The sequence below is a fragment of the Apium graveolens genome, chromosome 6 (genome assembly GCF_009905375.1).
Source record: "Apium graveolens cultivar Ventura chromosome 6, ASM990537v1, whole genome shotgun sequence".
Taxonomy (NCBI): domain Eukaryota; kingdom Viridiplantae; phylum Streptophyta; class Magnoliopsida; order Apiales; family Apiaceae; genus Apium; species Apium graveolens.
In genome coordinates this window covers 177,853,322-177,866,547 of record NC_133652.1, presented here as the reverse complement: position 1 = coordinate 177,866,547, position 13,226 = coordinate 177,853,322, and the positions used below count along the sequence as shown (strand labels likewise).

Here is a 13,226-nt window from a genome sequence, read left to right as displayed (position 1 = left end):
CTAAACTAAAGCGACTAAATTGGTCACGCAACTAGAGTTTGTCAATCTCTCTCAAGTATTAACAATCCTGTAACATGATTACACAATAATAGCTTTTAGTAATGTAATTGGTCAAGTGATTAGAACACATGTCGATCTCTCTCGAGTATCAACGCTCTCAGAAATCCAATGATACTCTCGCATTCACATTCATTCGGCTAATCGTATGTGTGCCTCTAATTAGTACACTATCTCTCGATCTAGTACCATTATTGCATATAATTAGTGTATGATATTGGCCAACTACACAAACTAAACATTAAAACATATCAATTAGAATCACTTAAACCAGTCAAAATACTGTGAAAATCAAATCATTATAGTGGTGTAAACATGATTTTTCCCTGGGCCCTAGATTACGACTACTCAAACTCATGATAGAAATAAAAACAAGGAAAACAATTGACAAAGCCATATAATACATATACTAAAATAAATAGATAAAGAAGTAACTCGAATTTATATTATTGAAGAACAGGTATCTAAGGTAAAGAAAGCTATGAAAAAAATGAAACAAAACCCTATATATCTATGTTCTTCAAGCTAATAATAATAAAAACTAACTAACAAATAATAAAATCTGATGTTATATCTAATAATCAAAGTATTTTCTTATTCTAATCAAATTACAAGAGACACTTCTAAACCGAATAGGATTCTTTTGTAAAAATTCGCAGGTCTCTGTTTTCCCTGTTTCTGGGCTGCTCCGCTGGATTCTCCTTACTGGACCATCTCTGAATTAAAGAAAATTCCATTGGCTTCGCGTGGACTGTAAGATCATCAAAATCGGACTTTTGGATCTCTAGATATGACCCAAATAATATTTGCAGCCCTTATAGACATATAATACGAATTTTCTCCTATTTCCACTCCAAAATAAGACTTTTTGCTCCAAATCCTTCCAAATCTAGAATTTCCTTGTATCCCACAATAAAACATCAAAACCTATTAAATAAATATCCAAATTAGTGCAAAATAGAATTAATATGAGGACAAAATCATATAATATATATATATAAAAATATACTCTATCAAACATCCCCACACTAAGCATTTGCACGTCCTCGGGAAAATAAGTGAAATAAAAACTAAGTCCTAACTAGCTAACATCGTTTTCGTAGATGACACGATTGCATTGAGCGAATGCAACAAGCCGTTAAACCCCTAGGCAACCCTAGTAGGACGAGTGTTGTCTCGTGAAGGTTTATAGTGAATTTACCTAAAAAAATCATTTTTTTTGCCAAGTCTCAAATATGAAACATCTCACAGCACTCCATACATGTAAACCGCAATTACACAATTTCGACAGTCTTTCTTATTCGCACATCATTTGTACACAATTATCTAAGTACGCACACATTGTCTAAATAGACAAAAATATCATGAAATAAACATCAAATTCGCCTTTAGTAAGTAACATGCCATGGATAAGAAAAGCTTACATAACTCTCAAATCACATAAGTGTATAGTCTAAGTGTATTCGCTCAAGTTCAATCAATAAAGACATGCGCTACCATAAGCCTGGTTGTTTACCAAATTTCCACTACTTCGAATATATGCATGCAAAAATCAAAAGGTCTTCGTTAAAGGTTGTAACATGGCTAAGGTAGGGTAAGATATCAAGAAAAAGGCTAACAAGTGGCTAACTTGATAAACTAATAGAGCATAATGTTCATTTTTAATTCAGTACTCAACATGAAATTTTGATCATGTAAAAGCTGAGCGAACTTTCACAAGCATTAAACTCTAAGCACATCTTACCATGTACTTTCTCACTTCATATTGCACGACCCAGTGAACACAAACTTTTTTTCATCTTTTTTTTTCAAGGTTCAAGTATTTCTCCAGTAACCAAGGGCAGTGAAAAGTCGCCAAGAAAAATAAGAGATATTAAGTTAATCTCTCGTAATTTCTAGTACAGTGTACTTAATACCAGCACATGCACATGGATCGTCCCTTTCATATGATATTACACTTGCCACCCGTTGGTCTCAAAGGAGCACTGGACTTTTTTTTTCTTTTTTTTTATTTTGATACCCACCAATTTTTCACACTTTAACAAAAAATCCCCACACTATGTATCACCAACCCTCAAATGAATCAAAATGCTCTACTAGTAAATCAAGATACGAAAGAACAAGTAGGTTCAAGCATTTAAGTAGGTGACATATCAAAAGAACGGGTAAAAAGCTCAAAGGGGTTCACTGGGGATAATTCAAGGGTACTGTTTAGGTAAATGAGGTTCATCCTAGCGCCTTTATCATTTTCATGCATACACATACCACGTAGTCTCAACAAAGTTCAAAACAAGTTCTAGAGCGACATATTTCTGAAAGATATATGTCCTAAGTCCAATCATGTATGAGGATTTAGGAATAACTTTCATGTAATCTGTTTTGATTTCATTGATATTAATAAAAGGCTTGTTTTATTTTTATTGTGGGCTCTATCTATTTAAATGTTTAAATAAGATATACCACAGTTTAGAGTAAATCTTTTTATGGATTATGATGAGATCATAATAATGAGACCTAAAAGATGATAACTCCAAACTTAAATAGTTCCTGGTCGTAGGATTACTAACTGGTAATTAATAATCCGCAAAGATCGGTACATAATATGTTTGCTTCATTATGAATGATGTCTGTTCTCATAGACATTTGTGTGGTGACACTATAACTAGTATGTAGGTGCTTATTATAGAATAAGTTCACTGAACATGACTCACACAGCTGAACAACTGATGGAGTTCACTCACATGTCAGCAGTTGTTCACATAGTGATAGTTAAACAAGTATCCTTAGACTTGAGGTCATCATATTCATCTTGTGTACACTGAACTATGTTTTGGTTTAGTTCTTAGTCTCAAATGACAATTATAAGGACTCTACTGGGTATAAGAATTTGTACACGAAGATAGTGTATGATCAATAAAGGATCTACCCCTTCCAGTGTAGGAAGAGAATGTTCAATGCTGATCCACTTATGTTAGTTCAGGAATCACTGGCTAGAGTGAATGAAATTAGAAAGGAGTTTCTAATTTACATTAAATAGAACTAAGCATAGTGAATGGTAAAGAAAGTGATTAAATAAGATAGGCTTGACACAAGTTCCATACCTTGTATTTAATCGTGACATTGCAGGGTAGAAGGAATTAATTGTACGGTAACTACTCACTGAATAGGTTCTTGGTATTCTAAGCAGTGAATTCGTATTATCTGGATAGTCGCGATATGCTGATAAGTATCCCTCAATATGTAGAATAAATATGATTAATTAATTAATCATATTTAATGAATTAGAGAATTTATATAAATAATGATAAAATAGTTTTATTATTATTTACTTCTACTACCGGCTTAATATTGAACCTACAGGGTCACGCCATAAAAGAGAATGATTTAATGGTGGAGGAATTAATTAATAATGGCTGATAATTATTTATTTATGAAATAAATAATTAATTGGTAAATTTAATAATTGATTAAATGAGATTTAATTGATTATAAATTAATTAAGAAAATGTTCTTAATATTATTAATTAAGAATTTAATTTTTGGAAATTAAATCAAGTGAGAGAATTATTTCTAAAGAGTTTAGAAAAAAGATTAATAATTAAAAGGTGTTTTAATTATTAGTGAGAATAATAAAGGGTTAATAATAATAATATTTTATGGGAAAATTTTCAGCTGAAAATTTTGCCTATAAATATACTATTATAAACCCTATTTTTGCCTCAACCAAAAAGATTTGCAAAACCATAATTCTCTCCATCTCCTCCTCCTTCATTACATCGTTTTCTTGGTGGATACCGGTGGAGTGCTTCACACTTGAGGAGCAGCTGCTAAGGATCTCCGTTCATCGTTCTTGGATCGCTATTAAAGACCTCCATTTTCCATTAACGTAAATCTTCTTAAGGTAAACATACTGAACTACGAATTAAATATTATTTTTCGCATGGATCCTGTGAAGGGTTTCATTTTTTTTTAGATTAAATTTACGTTTTCGCTGCGTTTATGTGCTAAAAAACCTTCAATGGCATCATAGCTACTTGCGAAAAGTTTTTAATTCATTTATGTGTTTAACTGTTTTCGATATATGAGCATGTACGTGATTCGCCATGATTTGATGTTGATATAATATGCTATATATTTATGGTTTTGAATATATGATATTCATGTGAGTTGTATAATCATAAGATGATTATGTAATCTGTATATATACTGATATATACATGATTTATATTTGTTCTAATTATGAGAATCATATTAGATACGGATTCTGAATTGGCTGCTGCAGATTTGCTGAAATCTGGGTCTGGTGTCCGATTTACGCAAACGAATACCCTATTCCATAGGTAAACGAGCGTCTAGACAAAACTGATAGCTAAAGCTATCAACGACTCGTCCTTAAGGCATTTGACGTCGTTTACTTCCCGTAAACAGTGATTCTTGTTTTTCTGATTTTATTCTGATTTTTCTGATTTTTGTCATATTTTCTTTTTATGATTAGATCATGGATGATATGATATGTTAAGATCAGATTATGTGTTTTAACATGCTTTTATGTGTTTTATGAGCATGGTGGATGGTTATGGCCTTTCGACCTTAGTGTAATGGTTTTGGTTTTGGTTTTAAATACGACTTGCATGTCGTCAATCTTTGTAATCGTAAATCTCGAATGTAACTCGAGTTATTCTTGTAAGTTCATTAGATTAGTTTTACTTTCAATCATGTAATGTAATTGAAGACTCAAGAAGACCATCCAATGGAGAAGATACAAAGAAGAAGACGAGGCATACAAGAAGTCTAAACAAAGAAGAAGACTTATGTAATAAGTAGTTGTATTTATTTCCATCACCATATAAGATTAACCTTGATCTTTATCATGAGCTTGATAAAGATCATATAGGATGGGGCCATAACCAAACACATTTACTTTATTGCACTTTAAATTTCTTGTTTATTTAATTTTATATATGAGATATATGCCTATGTTTACCATGCGATGATAGATTTAGGTAAACTTAAATCAATATAAGGCGTGCTCTAGAAAATCTAGAATAGGAATCGTTTTTTGCCTTAACAATAAATATTATGAATACGATCATGAGATTCTTGTGTTTATGAAACACGTAATTGAATATGAATTTTCAATATTGAGAGAAAAGATGATTTTGTCAACAACAGATTTCTATATGTAAGAAAGGGTTATTAAGTGACGTCTCTTGACAATGCTCCACCCGATCTGGGAATCATTTGATTATCGATTATTGATTTAAAATATTTAATTTAAAAAGAAGAATCTCTTTATAATATGATTATGATTGTAACATAATATAATCCCTTTAAAATTAAATAATATCAAGTAGTAATTGGCCAATGACATAACGGGCTTGTGTCGGTCATAGCCTTCCATCATGGTAGAAAGTGGTTCTTATTTTTAAATCATTGTCGTTTCATGCTACAGCCGAGGGCTTTGATTTCGAAATAAGAAATACTTGTCTATTACATAGAGATGTGTACATTGAATTAGAATCTAAAGGTCGGTACGTACTACAGCCATGGGCCGTTGGAGATTGATTCAATTGTACGAAATGTTGGGTTAGACTTGACTTAGAATATTGAGTTTGTCGTGCCACAGCCGTGACTCAATTATTCAAGAGGCTAAACTTATATTAGGGAATAACATAAGATGTAATTGACAAGAGTTGTCTGCCTATTGAACATCACATGACGTTTCGTGCCACAGCCGAGGTTGTGTGATGGAATGTAGGATCCCTATTCCCACTAGCATTATGAATGCTTAATTTTCACTTAGGGGGTTGAAAAAAATTAGATAAACCAGTGGGAGACACTTATGAATAAAGACCCGATTCATATAGTATTTTGAAATGAAATTGAATATTTGCTAAGTGTTGTTATGTGTTTATCATTTACAGATTTACTATATTCGTCATGTCTTCTGCACTATCACTCCGGAGCATACTAGATGCTCATAAGTTGACTGGTCCTAATTTAGCTGTTTGTTTTCACTGTAACAAGTTGGGGCACTGGAAGAGGAACTACAAGGTTTACCTTGCAGAATTGAAGAAAAAGAAGGGTAGTAAGACTACCGCTTCTGATTCAGGCATGTTCATGATCGAAGTTAATATGTCACTAGGTCAAATTTCTACTTGGGTATTAGATACCGCCTGTGGTTCTCATATTTGCAATTCGTTGCAAGGACTAAAGGGAAGTAGGACTCTTGAAAAAGATGAGGTGATTCTACGTATGGGTAATGGAGCAAGGGTTGCGGCCAATTCTGTAGGATCATTTAGTTTACATATGCCTACGGGCAAGACTATTATTTTGAATAATTGTTATTACGTTCCCTCTATTATGAGGAATATTGTTTCTATTCCTATGTTGGATGTGGATAGTTTTTCATTTATTGTTAAGAATAATGAATGTTCTATCCTTAGAGATAATGTTCTTTTTGGACGTGGCATTTTAAATAATGGTCTGTATGTATGTGACGTAGAGCATGATTTACTTCAGATTGAACAAACTAATAAAAGAAAATGAGATGATGAAAATCTGACCTATTTATAGCACTATAGGCTTGGTCATATTAGTGAAAATAGACTACGGACATTGCATAAGGAAGGGTTACTTGACCCCTTTGATTTTGAATCATATCCTACATACGAGTCTTGTCTATTGGGTAAAATGACCAAATCTCCATTTAGCGGACATGGAGAGAGGGCTGCAGATTTGCTATGATTGGTACACACAGATGTATATGGACCAATGTCTGCGTAAGCCATGGGTGGATTTTCGTACTTCATTACTTTCATAGATGATAGATCTAGATTCGGATATGTGTATTTGATGAAACACAAGTCTGAAGCCTTTGAAAAGTTCAAAGAATATAAACATGAAGTGGAGAAACAAACCAAACACATTATTATAACTCTTCGATCAGATCGAGGTGATGAATACTTGAATGGAGAGTTTCTAGATTATCTCAAAGAAAATGGTATAGTCTCCCAGTGGACTCCTCCATATACTCCACAGTTAAATGGGGTATCTGAAAGGAGAAATCGAACTTTGTTAGACATGGTTCGGTCCATGATGAGCTATGAGAATCTTCCAGTATTCCTATGGGGTTATGCATTGGAAACCTCAGCATATTTACTGAATAAGGTGCCTTCCAAATCTGTTCCTCAAACACCATATGAGATATGGAAAGAAAGGAAACCGAGTCTTAAACACGTTAAGATTTGGGGATGTCCAGCTTATGTCAAGAAAGTTGACCCAGATAAGCTGGAATCTCGATCCGTAAAATGTAATTTTTGAAAGGAATATGTCCTAAGTCCAATCAGGTATTAGGATTTAGGAATAACTCTTTATGTAATCTGTTTTGATTTTATTGATATTAATAAAGACTTGTTTTATTTTTATTACGGGCTCTATCTATTTAAGTGTTTAAATAAGATATACCATAGTTTAGAGTAAAGCTTTTTATGGATTATGATGAGATCATAATAATGAAACCTAAAAAGATGATAACTCTAAACTTAAATAGTTCCTGGTCATAGGATTACTAACTGGTAATTAATAATCCGCAAAGATCGGTACATACTATGCTTGCTTCATTATGAAGGATGTCTGTTCTCATAGACATTTGTGTGGTGACACTATAGCTAGTATGTAGGTGCTTATTATAGAATAAGTTCACTGAACATGACTCGCCTAGCTGAACAACTGATGGAGTTCACTCACGTGTCAGCAGTTGTTCGCTTAGTGATAGTTGTACAAGTATCCTTAGACTTGAGGTCATCACAGTCATCTTGTGTACACTGAACTATGCTTTGGTTTAGTTCTTAGTCTCCAGGGACAATTATTAGGGCTCTTCTGGGTATAGGAATTTGTACACGAAGATAGTGTATGATCAATAAAGGATCTACCCCTTCCAGTGAAGGAAGCGAATGTTCAAGGCTGATCCAATTATGCTAGTTCAGGAATCTCTGGCCAGAGTGAATGAAATTAGAAAGGAGTTTCTAATTTGCATATAACTACACATAATGAATGGTAAGCAAGTGATTAAATTACATAGGCTTGACACGAGATCCATGCCTTGTATTTAATCGGGACATTGTAGGGTAGAAGGAGTTTATTGTACGGTAACTATTCACTGACAGGTTCTTGGTATTCTAAGCAGTGAATTCATATTATCCGGATAGTCGCGATATGTTGAGAAGCATCACTCACGATGTAGAATAAATGTGATTAATTAATTAATCATATTTAATAAATTAGAGAATTTATATAAATAATGATACAATAGTTTTATTATTATTTATTTCTACTACCGGCTTAATATTGAACCTACAGGGTCACACCATTAAAAGAGAATGATTTATTGGTGGAGGAATTAATTAATAATGACTAATAATTATTTATTTGTGAAATAAATAATTAATTGGCAAATTTAATAATTGATTAAATGAGATTTAATTGATTATAAATTAATTAAGAAAAGTTCTTAATATTATTAATTAAGGATTTAATTTTTGGAAATTAAATCAAGAGAGAGAATTATTTCTAAAGTGTTTAGAAAAAAGATTAATAATTAAAAGGTGTTTTAATTATTAATGAGAATAATAAATGGGATAATAATAATAATATTTATGGGAAAATTTCAGCTAAAAATTTTGCCTATAAATACACTATTATAGACCCTATTTTTATTCGAACCCCAGAAACCCAAAAGTTTTAGAAAACCAAATTCTCTCCACCTCCTCCTCCTCCTAAAAGTCGTTTTCTTGGTGGATACCGGTGGAGTGCCTCACACTTGAGGAGCAACTGCTAAGGATCTCTGATCGTTGTTTCCGAATTAATTTTAAAGGTTAGATTCGATCCTTCGAATTTTTATTCACGATTTATATGCTTTTATTTGGATTTTGTGTGTGTAAAAGTGTTTTTCCACGCCCGCTGCATTTAAAAATCCAACAATGGTATCAGAGCATAGGTTGTATGCATATAGATCTGTGGTAAAAATTTCAGAATTTTATGTGCTTGTATGAATTAATTATGATTTTTACAAGTTATATCATGGATTAACTTTGTCTGATGAGAAATCGTTTCTCAGAATAATTTTGAATGTTGATCTGGGTTCTACAAGTGTTGTAGATCGTCTGTGTATTTTTTTCATAATTTTAGGATGTATAGATTTTTTATTATGAATTTTTGAAGTTCTAACAATTAAATTCGTAATTAAATAAATCATATATTCATATATATATGAATTGTTTGTATGTATATATCTGTGTTGTTGCTGCTGCACGGACAAAGAGAAGCACAGAGAAGACAGATACATGCGCACGGAATTTCATGGGCAAAACGGCGACTGACGTAAACAGGCAAAGGACCGCGCGTCGACCACGCGCGCGTGGGGCTCACGCGCTGGCGTGCCACGCGCGGCGCGTGGAAGACACGCGCTGGTGACGTCATGCTGACGTCATCAGATGACGTCATGCTGACGTCAGCATAGGGGTTAGGGGCGCGTGGGCGCGCGTGGGGGGAGGTCTGACACGCGCCTGATAGCGCGTGTGCGCGTGGCGGCGCGTGGGACACCTTCTCGAGGCGCGTGAGGGCGCGTGGAAGCTCAGAATTGGGCGATTTTGGGGCCGTTGGATTCGTCTTTTCGAGACGCTTCTAATGGTATATTATATGATATTTTAGGAAATTGTTTCGAATTGTTTATAGCTAACAGAAGTGTTTTTAAGCTGTTTTTAACTGTTTAAATTGCTTTTAAATACTTCATGTGATACATAGAGATGTATATTGCTTAGACGAATGTGCTAGATGATGTAACATGCCTACCTTGATGTTTATTCATGTTTATATATGTGATATATGCTTAGTTTATCATGCGATGATAGATTTAGGTGAACTTGAATGAACATAAGGCGTTTGTTAGACAACCTAGTATAGTGAAATTGTTTCATAACCTTAATAATAATATTATGAATACAATCATGAGATTCTTGTGTTTATGAAACACGTAATTGAATATGAATTTTCGATATGAGAGAAAGGATGATTCTGTCAACAACAGATTTCTATCTGTAAGAAAGGGTTATTAAGTGACGCCTCTTGACAATGCTCCACCCGATCTGGGAATCATCTGATTATTGATTATTGATTTGAAATATTTAATTTAAAAGAAAGAATTTCTTTATAATATTATTATGATTGTAACATAATATAATCCCTCTAAAATTAAATAATATCAAGTAGTAATTGGCCAATGATACAACGGGCTTGTGTCGGTCATAGCCTTCCAACATGATAGAAAAGTAGTTCTTATTTTTGAATCATTGTCGGTTCGTGCTACAGTCGAGGGCTTTGATTTCGAAATAAGAAATACTTTTCTATTACATAGAGATGTGTACATTGAATAAGAATCTAAAGGTCGGTACGTGCTACAGCCGTGGGCCTTTGGGGACTGATTCAACTGTACGGAATGTTGGGTTAGACTTGACTTAGAATATTGAGTTTTTCGTGCTACAGCCGAGACTCAATTATTCAAGAGGCTAAAGTTTGATTAGGGAATAACATGAGATGTAATTGACAAGAGTTGTCTGCCTATTGAACATTACATGGCGGTTCGTGCTACAGCCGGGGTCGTGTAATGGAATGTAGGATCCCTATTCCCACTAGCATTATGAATGCTTAATTTTTCACGTAGGGGGTTGAATAAATTAGGAAAACTAGTGGGAGCCACTTATGAATAAAGACCCGATTCATATAGTATTTTGAAATGAAATCGAATATTTGCTAAGTGTTGTTATGTGTTTATCATTTACAGATTTACTTTGTACGTTATGTCTTCTGCACTATCACTAAGGAGCATACTGGATGCTCACAAATTGACTGGTCCTAATTATGCTGACTGGCTTCGAAACTTGAGAATTGTTCTCAGGATTGAGAAGCTGGAATACGTGATTGACTCACCTAAGCCTACTGAACCTGCTGGTGATGCACATAATGATGAACATGTTGTGTATCGTAGGTGGATAGATGATGCTAATGTTGCTCAATGCATCATGCTAGCTTCCATGAACATTGAGCTACAGAAGCAACATGAGCATATGGATGCTCACACTATCCTCATGCATCTACAAGAGTTGTATGATGTGGCGGGGAGGACAGCTCGATATGAGATATCGAAGGAGTTGTTCGGATGTAGGATGTCTGAGGGATCATCTGTGAATGACCATGTACTTAAGATGGTCAATTTGATTGAACGTCTTGGACAACTTGGTTTTGTCATGGATGGGGAGCTGAGCCAAGACTTGGTCTTGCAATCGCTTCCGAGTTCGTTCTTGTAGTTTGTTGTGAACTTTCACATGAATAAGTTGGATGTCAGCCTGCCTGAACTCCACAACATGTTGAAGACTGCGGAATCGAATTTTTCCCCTAAGAAGAGTTCTGTTCTTCTAATTGGTGAAGGTTCCAATCCTAAAAAAAGGAAGAGGAACTCTTCCAAGAAGAAGAAAGTAGGTGAGAAAACGCCGGTTCCACCAAAAGCTGAAGACCCCGAGAGCAAAGTTGTTTGCTTTCACTGTAACAAGGTGGGGCACTGGAAGAGGAACTGCAAGGTTTACCTTGCAGAATTGAAGAAGAAGGGTAGTGAGACTACCGCTTCTGATTCAGGTATGTTCATGATAAAAGTGAATATGTCATTTCTACTTGGGTATTAGATACCGCCTGTGTTCTCATATCTGCAATTTGTTGCAGGGACCAAGGAGAAGTAGGACTCTTGAGGAAGAGGAGGTGATTCTACTGATGGAAATGGAGCAAAAGTTGCTGCTGAAGATGTAGAATCATTTCATTTACATATGCCTACGGGCAAGACTATTGTTTTAAATAATTGTTATTTTGTTCCCTCGATTGTGAGGAATATTATTCCCATGTTAGACTTGGCTGGATTTTTCATTTATTATTGAGAATAATGAATGATTTATTCTTAGAGATAATATTCTTTATGGACGTGGTGCTTTAAATAATGGTCTGTATATATGTGACATAATTTACTTCAGATTGAACAAACTAATAAAAGAAAAAGGATGATGAAAATCTCACTTTATAGTGGCACGGCAGTCTCCATTTAGTGGACATGGAGAGAGGGCTGCAAATTTGCTAGGAATGGTACACACAGATGTATGTGGACCAATGTCTACGCAAGCCATGGGTGGATTTTCATACTTCATTACTTTCATAGATGATAGATCTGGAATCGGATATGTGTTTGATGAAACACAAGTCTGAGGCCTTTGAAAAGTTCAAAGAATATAAGTATGAAGTGGAGAAACAAACCAAACATAGTATCATAATTCTTCGATTAGATCGAGGTGGTGAATACTTGAATGGAGAGTTTCTGGATTATCTCAAAGTAAATGGTATAGTCTCCCGGTGGACTCCTCCAGATTGGTATTGTTAGGTCGAAAACACGCGCTAATATTCACGCAAGTATACGCGTTCGCAAGTAATATAGAATATTTTCTAGTTCGTTCCCTCAGAGACTCAGACTAAATTATTGTCTAATTAAACTCACTCACCAATGTATGATTACTTCTCAATGTTAAGATAATAACACTTAAAATTGTTGATTAAATATTAACTATAATTAACTACTTAATTAACCACTTAACTAACACTTCAATTTATCAATAATAAAACACTCATGAGATCACAACTTCATTATTACTTCCTTCTATAGCCATTGTTATTACCTTTAGCATGTGACAGTGATAATATTAATCGAATAACACGAAACTGATAAAAGCCAACTTTCATTGTACTAATACCATTCTACCAAGCATCCACAATTAAGATAGAAGTTGAATAGTCATCAATTATGTTGAGTTCCTATATGTCTACAGAAATTGACAACACAACAATTTAAGCTCAAGTTATTCCTTTTGATTACATAGGGCAAATAAAACTGTTAGAGTTACCCACTAATCATGCTCAACGTATATGAACCTATGCTAGCATGGCAAGTTCTAAATCTCAAGATCCACCGTCGCTTCACAAGAGATTAACACCCTATCTTATATGTTCGCGACGCACATAAGACGAATACGCACAACCAATACTAGATATCATGCAATCATCACACACTAAAGTATTAA

At 34.3% G+C, this 13,226-nt stretch overlaps 1 pseudogene; it reads right to left on the bottom strand.

The window, feature by feature from the left end:
- Window positions 1–13,226, bottom strand: part of LOC141665608 (uncharacterized) — a 149,641-nt pseudogene that overhangs the window by 7,372 nt on the left and 129,043 nt on the right.